Consider the following 10,871-nt stretch of genomic DNA (forward strand, 5'->3'; position numbering starts at 1 on the left):
AGCACACACCACGTGGGCCCCAGAAGTGGATTTCTGCACTATCCATCTTAGTTTACTCATTTTCTGTAAACCTAGTTTACTAGTCTAGTATTTAAATAACTTTTAGAGACTTATTTTGTATCTCATGACATTTTAGATCTGAACTTTGTACCTCTTGACGGCATGAGTCTCTAAACTCCATTGTTGGGGGTGAGGAGCTCTGCTGTGTCTCGATGAATTAATGCAAGTATTTCTGTTTTCCATTCAAACATGCGTCTTCCTATCTAAGATATCCATTCGCACTTCAATATGAAGGTGATGAACGTGACAATCATCATCATTCCTCCACGAATGCGTGCCTGACAACCATGTACGTTCCACCATAGAATGAATGAATATCTCTTAGATCTCTTAATCGGAATCTTCGTGGTATAAGCTAGATTGATAGCAGCATTCAAGAGAATCCGGAAAGTCTAAACCTTGTCTGTGGTATTCCGAGTAGGATTCAGGGATTGAATGACTATGACGAGCTTCAAACTCGCGAGTGCTGGGCGTAGTGACAGATGCAAAAGGATAGTAAATCCTATTCCTCCGGTACGATTGAGAACCTGCAGATGATTAGCCATGCGGTGACAGCGCACCTGGACCCTTTTCACTGGAAGGATGGATGGTAGCCATTGACAACGGTGATCAACCAACACACAGCTTGCCATAGGAGGACGCAAGTGCGTGAATCAAAAACAGAGGAAAGCAGAATTTCAGAAGACAAAGCATCTCCAAAACTCCAACATATTCTCCATCATTACATACAAGTATAATTTGTGTTCTGCCCTTTTATTCCTTGCAATCAAATTTGATAAGTGAATTGTTTTATTGTTTTCCTGACTAAGAGTTACAACATAACCATATATTGCTTCAAGCCAACAATCTCCGTGGGATCGACCCTTACGCACGTAAGGTATTACTTGGACGACCCAGTGCACTTGCTGGTTAGTTGTGCGAATTTGTGAAGAATTGTGATTTCCAATTTCGTGCACCACCATGCAGGTTTTTACAGGAGATTCATTAAGGACTTCAGTAAGGTAGCATTACCTTTATCCAGACTGCTACAGAAAGATATTGAGTTTAAGTTCAGTGAGGACTGCATAAAAGCATTTGATAAGCTGAAAATCGCCCTGACTCAAGCTCCAATTGTGAGAGGACCAGACTGGAGCCAGAAATTTGAAATTATGTGTGATGCCTCCAACCATGCAGTAGGAGCAGCGCTGGCTCAGTGCGAAGGTAAGGATCCTTTCGTAATTGCTTATGCATCTAAAACCTTAGATGCTGCCCAGTCTAATTACACTACTACTGAAAAAGAGCTTCTTGCTATTGTTTTTGCTTTGGATAAATTCCGAGCCTATTTACTTGGTACTAAGGTAGTAGTGTACTCAGACCATGCAGCTCTAAAATATTTATTAGCTAAAAAGGAGTCCAAACCAAGGTTGATACGCTGGATACTGCTACTGCAAGAATTTGATTTAGAAATTAAGGATATGAGTCGTAACCAGAATTTAGTGGCAGACCACTTGAGTTGCCTTGAGCACATTAAGGAAGACTTCACTCCTATAAATGATGCTTTCCCATTTGGTAGCTTGCATGCAGTATCTGAAGTAGTTCCTTGGTATGCACCTGTAGCTAATTATCTAGTTAGCCATACTTTCCCTCCCAATTTTACTAAACATCAAAGGGACAAGTTGAAAAGCGAGTCTAAATATTATATATGGGATGACCCATATCTATGGAGGTGTGGTGCTGACCAGGTAATTAGAAGGTGTGTGCCTCAAACAGAATTCCAGTCCATTTTAGAGGCCTGCCACTCTTCTGAGAGTGGAGGACATTTTGGCCCTCAAAGAACAGCTAGAAAAATCTTTGACTATGGATTCTGGTGGCCTACTCTTTTTAAGGACGCTGCTGAATTTTGTAAATCTTGTTCCCCATGCCAAAGATTTAGTAATATATCCAAGAGGGATGAGATGCCTCAACAGATTATGCTTTTCTGTGAAATTTTTGATGGTTGGGGCATTGACTTCATGGGTCCATTTTCAATCTCTAATGGTCACCTTTATATACTGTTAGCTGTAGATTACATTTCTAAATGGGTGGAAGCAATTCCTACCCGTACTGATGATGCTAACACTGTTGTTTCCTTTGTTAGAAACCATATTATCTGTTGCTTTGGATCACCACGAGCAATCGTGAGCGATCAAGGCACCCACTTTTGTAACAGGAGACTAACATGATTACTGAAGAAGCATGAGATAGTTCACAAAGTAGCAATAGCTTATCATCCCCAGACCAATGGACAAGTAGAAGTGTCTAACAAAGAAATTAAATGCATTCTGGAGAAGATAGTAAAGCCTCATAGGAAGGACTGGAGTGCCAAACTACAGGATGCACTCTGGGCATATAGAACAACATACAAGACACCCATTGGGATGAGCCCCTTCTGCTTGGTATACGGAAAGGCTTGCCACCTTCCAGTAGAGGTGGAACACAAGGCTTTCTGGGCTGTAAGGGAATGCAATATGAATTTTGAAGAATCTGGTGCTGAAAGAAAGTTGCAACTAGCAGAATTAGAGAATCTTCACCTAGAAGCATATGACAATTCCAGGCGATACAAAGAGAAGATGAAGGTTGTCCATGACAAGCACATAAAAAAGAGAGAGTTTAGACTAGGAGAGTTAGTTCTTCTTTATAACTCCAGACTGAGGCTTATGCCAAGCAAACTAAGATCAAGATGGGAAGGTCCCTATAGAGTAGAAAAGGCAGAGCCATACGGGGTTTTTCACCTGCATCATCCTTCTAGCTCCAAATTCATTAAGGTCAATGGACATCGCCTAAAGCTTTATCATGGTGAAAAGATGAAAGATCACAAAGAACTAGAGGTTTTCCTCTTGGAAGACCCACCAACAGAAGCAGAAAGAGCCTGAAGACCGTCCAACTTAAGGACGTAAAAGCAAAGTACTAGGTAGGAGACAACCCACCATGGTATGATCGTTCAGTTTCAGTCTTAGTTTTATATTACTTTATTCTATTTTTATTTTTGTTAATGAATTTTCTCATAATCTCTGTATATAGCTACATATAGTCTGCATTTGCATTTGCATACTGCATAAAAAAAAGTGGCATGCGACGCGCAAGCGTCGCTGACGCGTCCGCGTCATAGGTGCCCTCGCAACAAGAAGAAAAGAAGCAGAGAGTTACGCAAAAGCATGGCTGGAGGTGTGCCTTAGGCAGAACCATGCCCACGACGCATCCGCGTCATTTTGAAAAATAGCCACCCACGCGTGCGCGTCACCCATGCGCACGCGTGACCCTGCAAAATCGACGTAAAATGGTGTATGGCAGAGAGTTATGATGGAGTGGGGCTGGAATGGTGCTGGAAGCACAAGCCCTATCACGCGACCGCGTGCCCCACGCGTCCACGTCGTTTTTCAAAATATGGCCATTCACGCGATCGCGTCACCCACGCGCACGCGTCACCCAGATTTTTGGCAAAATACGTATAAAATAGAGAGTTGTGCGTACGCGAGGCTGCACTCGCGCCAATAGCACAAATCAGGTCACGCGATCGTATGACCCACGCGATCGCGTGCTCCACGCGTCTGCGTCACATGCGACGCACAACTTATCCAGATCAGCGCCTGATATCTTATCTTTTCTTCCCCAAATCCAAATCTTTTCTTTCCCTTCTTATTTCTTTCTTCTCTCTTCTTCCTTCTTTATTCTTTCTCACTTTTTACCTTCTCCTCCCTTATTTTTCACTTTTATTATCAAGGTTCTTTTCTTTCTTTCCTTACTTTTTACTTTTTTCTTTAGTATTTTTTTTATGTTTTCTTTTTTTTCTTTTTTTTACTTTCATTATCTATATTTTTTTCTTTCTTTTTATTTTCTTTTTATTCCTTTAATTGGTGTTAGAAATTTAATTGGGTAATTATTTTCTTTTATATTTTGCTTGTGAGTTATTGTGGAATTCTTTGACAATTTATATTACTTCTTAAAGGGTTGCTTGCATGTTCAATTTATTACTTTCAATAACATATTCACCATGCATGCTATGTGTTTGTGAAAAAGCCCGTATGGCATTGTGCATTATTTTTATATTACTCTATTCTACTACTCTAATGCCTGTTTTTCACAAAACCCTTTCACATTTTATTGATTAAATATAATTGTCAATACAAACAGATTGTTAGTTTAAAAGAGTTGATAGTCTAACTTGGACATTTAATGCTTGATCTATGCTACTCATGCCTTTGTCGGCATGCCAATAAACATCTTGCATTTCATAGCTATCACATGCACTTGCTATATTTCCATTGATGAACTTTTCATATGTAGTCATGACCATGTGTTAACGACATCATTCTTTACCGTGCATTAATTATCACCGATAACATCCTCTTCCTTGCTCAAACCCTTAGCTTTACATATTACTTTCTTTTTCCTTTTTCAGGATGGCCACCAAGAAGGGTAAAGAGAAAGCTACTCCTAAACCACCAGCAAGGAAAGGAACCAAAAGAACACTAGTGGCAGAGCCATCTTCAACAGCAGTAAAGCCCTCAACAAAGCGAATCAAAAGGATCATCAAGGTTGATGAAAAAGAGAAAGCCTTTCCAGCAAAGGACACTGCGCGGTTCACTAACCGCTACTGTGAGCAGATGTTTCCCATCCTGGCTGAGAGGAATTATAACAACGAATACCTTCTCGTCCTCCCGACCAACATTGTTGAATTTGTTGAGCCCCGCATTGAGCGAAGACAATGGGGATTCCTACGGAGACAGCCACGACAGGTTAATCTATCATGGGTAGTTGAATTCTACTCCAATTTTTACATACCAACCATGCAGTCTGTCTATATCCGTCAGAAGCAAGTTCCCATAACAGAAGAGTCCATTCAACGAGCTTTAGATCTTCCCCCTGCTCCAGAAGGATTGGACGCATTCCAAGAAGCCTCATTCAAACGCCAGACATACCAATTTGACTGGGACGCCGTTCTCAGAGTTATAGCACAACCTAGCAGGGCAGCAGATGGATCTATGGATACCATCGATCTCGACCTAAGAGCATATTGGCTTCTGCACTCACCTTGGAGGCTCGAATTTGGGCACAGATTATGTCCCATTACGTCTTTTTGAGCACTCACGAGTCCTCCTTCACTGCAGACATGGCTGTTCTACTCTGGTGTATCCTTACAGACCAGCACCTCAATTTACCAAGACACATTCGACATGCTATGGGAAACGTACAGATTACGGACAACCTACCTTTTCCCACCTTGGTTTCAAATCTAGTCTCAGTAGCCGAAGTCTCCTACAGAGCTAGGGACACCAAGGCCATGATTCCACGGGATGATCAAGTAGTCCATAACGGGAAGTATATTAGACCTCCAGCAGCCACTACTAGCCGGCCTGCAGACCTGGCCAAAGACATTCCTTTTTCCTTCCACATCACAAGCACCTTCAACAAACTAACTGCTCCATCAGATACTTGAGAGATTAGACCGGCTTGACCGGAAAGGAAAGCAAAGGAAGTGCCGTAACAAGCGCCGATTTACATACCTCAAGGAGCTACTTGTTGGTCACCACCCACCTAAAGAAGACCCAGACACCCCGGACTCCACTTCATTTACAAGCACAGGGAGCCATGACGGTCCTGATTGTGGAGATGCTGCTACCAGCCCCCTTTGTTCCTGACTGATGGCACCGAGAACGGTGCCAAGCTTTAAGTGTGGGGAGGTCGGTCAGTACCTGACTTCCGGAGGTAATTTCTCTTTCTTAGCACCAATAGAATAGGATATTTATTTAAGTTTTCTTTTGATTAGGATAGGATAAACTGCATAGTAATAGGTTATTTGCATGCATGTTCTATTTGGTTAGAAAATAATAAGTTTCTTTATAAGACCCTATTTTTGAAAAATTTCACTGATTTAAATCAAAACTTTTATGTTAAACTTGTTTGGAAGTTGTAATTGGAACATAGTTAAAAGCTAGAACACACAACCTGTGAGACTTGAGCTTAATAACATGGTTTCAATATTTAACCATAAAATTTTATTCTTGTGTGTTTGCTTCTCTATGATTGTAATCTATATTTTGTTTCATCCTATATGTCCAATGTTTAATGTGTTATATGCATGCATATGATTGAGGCCATTATTTTATTAACTCACTTATCCCAAATAGCCTACCCTTTCAATCACCTTTGTTAGCCAATTTGAGCCTTTTAATCCCATTTGTTCTATATTTTACCACATTACTAGCCTTAAGCAGAAAAACAAGTAATACCCCAAATTGAATCTTTGGTTAGCTTAAGATAGAAACTATGTGTCAATTAAGTGTGGGAAAATTGTGGGAACATTGGTTAACAAGGGAATGTGTTATGCTAAAATAATTGGAAATTTGGGTACCTACTCATGTGAAACTAGAAAAATTATAAATCCATGTGCATTGACAAGCTATGTTTATTTTTGAAAAAAATCCAAAAATATTCAATTAAATAAGTAATTTGTTAAATGAATAAGGGGACAAAATTACCCCAATGCTAAGTTCAGTTTAATAAAAAATCAATGCATATGGGATACAAGTTAAAAAGAAAAGTTGATGCATGAGTATGTAATACAAAAGTGGGAAAATTTTGGGTAGCTAAGGATGATTTAAGAAGAAAATAGAGTATGTATGTTAAGTGATAGCTTAGGATAATCAAAGATTCAATTTATAGCTCACTTAGCCATATATGTACCCTCACCTTTACCTTGGCCCCATTACAACCTTGAAAAGACCTCATGATGTTTGCATTGGTACATTAAATACTTGTTGATTGGTTAGGTGAAGAATAATGTTTAGAAAGCATGATTAGAGAAGAGTAGAGTGATTACCATATACACTAGATAGACTAGAGTGCACATACACCATCAGTGAGGGTTCAAATGCTTAAATCTATGTCCCCTGCTTTCATGAGCTGTCTTCCTACAAGTTTACTTGTTTTTACTGTACAATTTAAATTAGTGGAATTTGATTTATTTTTGTCTTAAAAGAACTTATTTATTTTTAACTAAGTAGACAAAATCATTTTATCATATAGTTGCATTCATATACATAGGTTTGCATTGCATTACATTGCATGAGTCTTACTTTTCCCTACTCATTTGTTTTATCTCCTTAAGCTAAGCATGAGGGCATGCTAATGTTTAAGTGTGGGGAGGTTGATAAACCACTATTTTATGGTTTATCTTGTGTTTTATTGAGTGTTTTCATCAAGTCTTCACCCACTTATTCATACTAATTACATGATTTTACATTTTCCTTCCTAGTATTGTTCTATGGTTAAAAACTTGCTTCCTAGAGATCTTTAGTTAGTATATTTTAATTCTCCTTTATACCATTCGATGCCGTGATCCATGTGTTAAGTGTTTCAGACTTTATAGGGCAGGAATGGCTAAGAGAATGAAGAGGAAAGTGATGAGCGGATAATTTATACGCTTTTTGGCATTATTTTTAGTATGTTTTTAGTAGGATCTAGTTACTTTTAGGGATGTTTTTATTAGTTTTTATGTTAAATTCACATTTCTGGACTTTACTATGAGTTTGTGTGCTTTTCTGTGATTTCAGATATTTTCTGGCTGAAATTGAGGGACTTGAGCAAAAATCAAATTCAGAGGTAGAAGAAGGACTACTGATGCTGTTGGATTCTGACCTCCCTGCACTTAAAGTGGATTTTCTGGAGCTACAGAACTCAAAATGGCGCGCTTCCAATTGCGTTGGAAAGTAGATATCCAGGGCTTTCCAGAAATATATAATAGTCCATACTTTGGCGGAGTTTGGATGATGCAAAAGGGCGTTGAACGCCAGTTTTACGCTGCAGTCTGGAGTTAAACGCCAGAAACACGTCACGAACCAGAGTTGAACGCCAGAAACACGTTACAACTTGGCGTTCAACTCCAAAAGAAGCCTCTGCACGTGTAAACCTTAAGCTCAGCCCAAGCACACACCAAGTGGGCCCCGGAAGTAGATTTATGCATCAATTACTTACTTCTGTAAACCCTAGTAGCTAGTTTAGTATAAATAGGACTTTTTACTATTGTATTAGTCGTCTTTTTGACCATCTTATGATTTTTAGTTCATCTTTGGATTATCTTTTGATCTATTGATCACGTTTGGGGGCTGGCCATTCGGCCATGCCTGGACCATTATCACTTATGTATTTTCAAACGGTAGAGTTTCTGCACTCCATAGATTAAGGTGTGGAGCTCTGCTGTTCCTCATGATTTAATACAAAGTACTACTGTTTTTCTATTCAATTCAACTTATTCCGCTTCTAAGATATCCATTCGCGCTTCAACATGAATGTGATGATCGTGACAGTCATCATCATTCCCCATGAACACTTGCCTGACAACCACTTCCGTTCTACCTTAGATTGAATGAGTATCTCATGGATTCCTTAATCAGAATCTTCGTGGTATAAGTTAGAACCCATGGATGGCCATTCCTGAGATCCGGAAAGTCTAAACCTTGTCTGTGGTATTCCGAGTAGGATCTGGGAAGGGATGGCTGTGACGAACTTCAAACTCGCGAGTGCTGGGCGTAGTGACAGACGCAAAAGGAGGGTGAATCCTATTCCAGTATGATCGAGAACCTCTAGATGATTAGCCATGCCATGATAGACCATTTGGACCTTTTTCACAAGAGAGGATGGGATGTAGCCATTGACAACGGTGATGCCCTTACAGAAAGCTTGCCATGGAAAGGGGTAAGACTGATTGGATGAAGACAGCGGAAAAGCAGACAGTCAAAGGAACGAAAGCATCTCTATACGCTTATCTGAAATTCTCACCAATGATATACATAAGTATTTCTATCTTTATTTTCTGTTTATCTATTATTATTATTATTATTCAAAAACTCCATAACCATTTGATATCCGCCTGACTGAGATTTACAAGATGACCGTAGCTTGCTTCATACCAATAATCTCCGTGGGATCGACCCTTACTCACGTAAGGTTTTATTACTTTGACGACCCAGTGCACTTGCTGGTTAGTTGTGCGAAGTTGTGAAGTTATGTTTGGACCATGGTATTGTGCACCAGTTGTTGGCGCCATTGCCAGGGAGAGAATGAACAACAAATTTTACAACCTCAGAGTAACAATTTCGCATACCAAGTTTTTGGCACCGTTGCCGGGGATTGTTCGAGTTTGGACAACTGACGGTTCATCTTGTTGCTCAGATTAGGTAATTTTCTTTTTGTTTTATTTTCAAAAAATTTTCAAAAATCTTTCAAAAATTTCTCATCTGTTTTCGAAAATTATTCTAAATTTTTAAGAATGAATTCTAGTGTTTCATGAAGCATGTTGAAGCCTGGCTGGCTGTAAAGCCATGTCTAATTCTTTTGGATAGTGGCTTCCAACCATCAGCATAGAGGCAAGTTAATTTGAATATCAGCTGTTGCATGCCTGATTTATATCCTAAAGCTGGCTGGCTATTAAGCCATGCCCAACCCTTGGATTGGAGCTTTAGGCCAACATTGAAAGATTCCTGGAATTCTTATTAAAAATTTTGAATTTCTTATTTTCTTTTTCCTATATGTTTTTCAAAAATAATATACAAAAATCCAAAAAAATTAATAAAATCATAAAAATCAAAAATATTTTGTGTTTCTTGTTTGAGTCTTGAGTCAATTTTTAAGTTTGGTGTCAATTGCATACTCATCTTGCATTTTTTGAAAAATTCATGCATTCATAGTGTTCTTCATGATCTTCAAGTTGTTCTTGGTAAGTCTTCTTGATTGATCTTGATGTTTTCTTATTTTGTATCTTTTGTTGTTTTTCATGTGCATCTTTGCATTCATAGTGTCTAAGCATTAAAGATTTCTAAGTTTGGTGTCTTGCATGTTTTCTTTGCATCAAAAATTTTTTCAAAAATATGTTCTTGATCTTCATCATGATCTTCAAAGTGTTCTTGATGTTCATCTTGACATTCATAGTATTCTTGCATGCATTCATTGTTTTGATCTAAAAATTCTCATGCATTGAGTCTTTTTCATGTTTTTCTCTTTCTTCATTAAAAATTCAAAAATAAAAAAAAATATTTTTCCCTTTTTCACTCATAAATTTTCGAAAATTTGAGTTGACTTTTTCATTTATTCATTTACTAACACTTCTTTTCATCTCAAATCACTGCTCTTATCCTCACCCTTGTGTTTGGATTATCCATTCTTCTTCACTCTTATTCCCTTTCTTCTTCTACTAACAACAAGGGAACCTCTATACTCTGGTAAAAAAGATCCCTATTATTATTTTCTGTTCCCTTCTTTTTCATATGAGCAGGAGCAAGGACAAGAACATTTTTGTTGAAGCAGACCCTGAACCTGAAAGGACTCTGAAAAGGAAACTAAGAGAAACTAAAATACAACAATCCAGAGACAACCTTACAGAAATTTTTGAAAAGGAAGAGGAGATGGCAGCCGAAAATAATAATAATGCAAGGAGGATGCTTGGTGACTTTACTGCACCTAATTCCAATTTACATGGAAGAAGCATCTCCATCCCTACCATTGGAGCAAACAATTTTGAGCTTAAGCCTCAACTAGTTTCTTTGATGCAACAAAACTGCAAGTTTCATGGACTTCCATCTGAAGATCCTTTTCAGTTCTTAACTGAATTCTTGCAGATCTGTGATACTGTTAAGACTAATGGAGTAGATCCTGAAGTCTACAGGCTCATAATTTTCCCTTTTGCTGTGAGAGACAGAGCTAGAATATGGTTGGACTCTCAACCTAAGGATAGGCTGAACTCTTGGGATAAGCTGGTCAAGGCTTTCTTAGCCAAGTTCTTTCCTCCTCAAAAGCTG

The sequence above is a fragment of the Arachis ipaensis genome, chromosome B05 (assembly GCF_000816755.2).
Source record: "Arachis ipaensis cultivar K30076 chromosome B05, Araip1.1, whole genome shotgun sequence".
NCBI classification, from domain to species: domain Eukaryota; kingdom Viridiplantae; phylum Streptophyta; class Magnoliopsida; order Fabales; family Fabaceae; genus Arachis; species Arachis ipaensis.